Genomic DNA, 2,732 nt, shown 5'->3' on the forward strand with positions numbered 1-2,732 from the left:
GATTTAATTCATTTCAAATCTTATGCTCATTATTATGCAAGATGGTTCCACAGGTCGAGACATCTTGCATGTTAATCTTAGATTGAAGTAGTCTAAGATTGTAGATAACAAATCTTCTTGACTTGGTTTATTTTATAGCCAACACATCAGGAAGTGTAGTATGACTCACTTCTCCTGTACGGATGTGCACAAGGCAAAGGACATGTTGTATAGTTTATCATAAATTGCTGCTAATCAAGGTTTTAGAGTTCACACCAAATCAATAGTTTATGGATTTTTGGCGGTATGGGACACTTGATGGGATCACTACAAATAAAAAATGCCTATCACGTGGCTTCAACAATAAGGATTATTTTTTTCTATATTTTTTCACATTTTCACATACAAAAGGGTGTTTATAAATTGAAACAGATTATAGATTGCGTAGAAAAAGGACTTCTTTTATTGGTGAAAATTTCACCGCCAAAGGGTTGTATAAATAGTCCTTGAATACATGTGATATATAGGTTTTACATATAGTGAACACCCCCCCCCCCCCCCCCCCCCCCCCCCCCCTTTCGAGATAGGACACTGAAAATGTACAACTAATTGATTACAATGAAACTTTGTTATATATTATTTGTGTATGGTTCTTTGGTGAAATGCAATGCCAAACTCTTTGTAGATCTGTACTTCTTTTTCCATGCTTTCAAATCATTTTGTTATGAAAAATATTTTCTTTAAGGTATGGTACAATTTGAAATTGTTTCCAAATAGAATGCATATGTGTTATATGGGCAATGTGAAATCTATGAAAAGGTTGTTAGCACATTGTCATCTTCTTACAAGAAAGGAAGGTGCTTAGACATTGATGTACAACTATGTGTGCTTCCTCTGACATTGAAACCGTCTATGATGCTTTTGAATGAGCTGTTACACGTTGCCAGAACTCTCATTCTTCTTTCTCACTTGTAGTCGTAGAAGGAAATGTAGCATCTAGAGCAACAGTGGTCATGGTTACAGAAGCTAGATGTTTGCTCAAAGCGTGTGATGGTTTGTGTGAGAGTATGAGATGATAGTAAAACAAAGAGATCGAGTTCGACTCGCGAAAGATCATAGTATGATGTGCAAGGGGTAAGCCAATGAGCTCGTGGGAAGACTGCAACCAACATCTTTCAAGATCTTCAAATGTTGGCCAAAATAATCGGAAGCATCACGCCTCTCTCTCTCTCTCTCTCTCTCTCTCTCTCTCTCTCTCTCTCTCTCTCTCTCAGCTTGAGAGAGAGAGAGATATAAAGATGAAGGCTTCATTTGTAGCCGTGTCAGTGTTGTTGTTGTTGTTGCTGGCGGTGAGCGTCGAGCACACCACCTCATCTCAAGAATTGACCGGTGAGGATGTTGCTCATGTTAGTCATGAACATGTTCATATTGTTGCCAAGTTTTTCTTCTCACGACCAAGAGGCTCACCACCCACGTCTCTATTTGACACCGTCATTTTTAGAGGGGATTTACGGTCCCAGATGATTGTTGATCGTGGGCCGTTTGATTCATATGGAGGAAAAATAAGGGTTGGGTGGGATTTGACCTCACAGCCTCCTCGTGACTAGGCCATTGCTTTACCACTACACTATTAGGCACGTATTTATAGGAGGGTGTCAAATTAGAGATGAGGGTTCGCTACCCACTTCAAAGTAGTGGGTGCCAAGCGATGCCTGCCCCTCAAATCCAACCTTGATATTATGAATTAGTTTGTCCATTGTCTTTGGGTTTCCGTCGAAGCAGGGTTTGTGCATGTATACGGTTTTGATATAGAGCTCCTTGTGATGGTTCCAAGCTTGATTTTGGTTGTGCTTTTCTTTTTTCCATGCACGGATGAGTTTGAAGCAACTCAATCTGAATAGGGGAATCAATATCACGTCAAACAAGTCAGTAGCAAAATGTTTACTTCATGAAACAAAGAGCGGGAAATGCTTATGGGACTGTTGCTCGGCTTCATGCTATGGAAATTAATCTATCATGGATAGCTTTGATGCAAAGTTTCTATTTTGAAAGGTTTTTAACACTAGATTAGAGGGTTAAAGCACTTGAGGAGGAAGATAAAATAGAAAATGTTCATTTAGTTGTTGCAAGTGTTGGTGATACTTCTCCTCCACCTTCACTTTGTTTTCTTTGCTTATGCTGATGGTGTCCTTTATGAACTTGATGGAAGGAGGGAAAAGAGAGAGAGAGAGAGAGAGAGAGAGAGAGAGAGTTATCATCCATGGAGGTCCGAATGACCTATGGGATAGGAAACAAAACATTACAAAGGGTTCTGCCAAATGTGGGGGTTATTGAGATACATCTCAATTAAGGACTGAGGGTCCAACAAGGGTTTTAAAAAAAAAGAGGTAAGATAAGATGAACAAAGCCTGTGTGTGTGTGTTGGGGGGCGGGGGGGGGGGGGGGGGGGGGGGGGGGGGCAAATCGAGAGTGGGGAGAGGGACAAAGAGAGAGGAAGAGAAAAAAAAAAGCTTGCTCTAGAAGCTTGCTCCAAAAGGGTTTTGAGTGAGTTGTTTTTGTGAAATGGAAGCTTAAGCGAAAGAGGGAAAAATCTCGCTCCAAGAGGGAAAAAGCTCCCTCCAAAAGCTCACTCCAAACCCTACTCAAGTAAACCTTCTAGAAATAATCATACAAGTCTTTCCTCTATTGGAATTTTCAACTCTGGACATCTATCAATGTATTGCCTCATTCGGCTTACACAATCTCTTCGTATT

General features: G+C 40.4%; 1 pseudogene; it reads left to right on the forward strand.

The window, feature by feature from the left end:
- Positions 1 to 1,277: 1,277 nt before the first annotated feature.
- Positions 1,278 to 2,255, forward strand: LOC147455307 (ubiquitin carboxyl-terminal hydrolase 3-like; annotated as a pseudogene).
- Positions 2,256 to 2,732: the final 477 nt, after the last annotated feature.

Source organism: Adiantum capillus-veneris, chromosome 6 (assembly GCF_014529385.1).
Source record: "Adiantum capillus-veneris isolate H3 chromosome 6, ASM1452938v2, whole genome shotgun sequence".
In the NCBI taxonomy this organism is placed as follows: Eukaryota; Viridiplantae; Streptophyta; class Polypodiopsida; order Polypodiales; family Pteridaceae; genus Adiantum; species Adiantum capillus-veneris.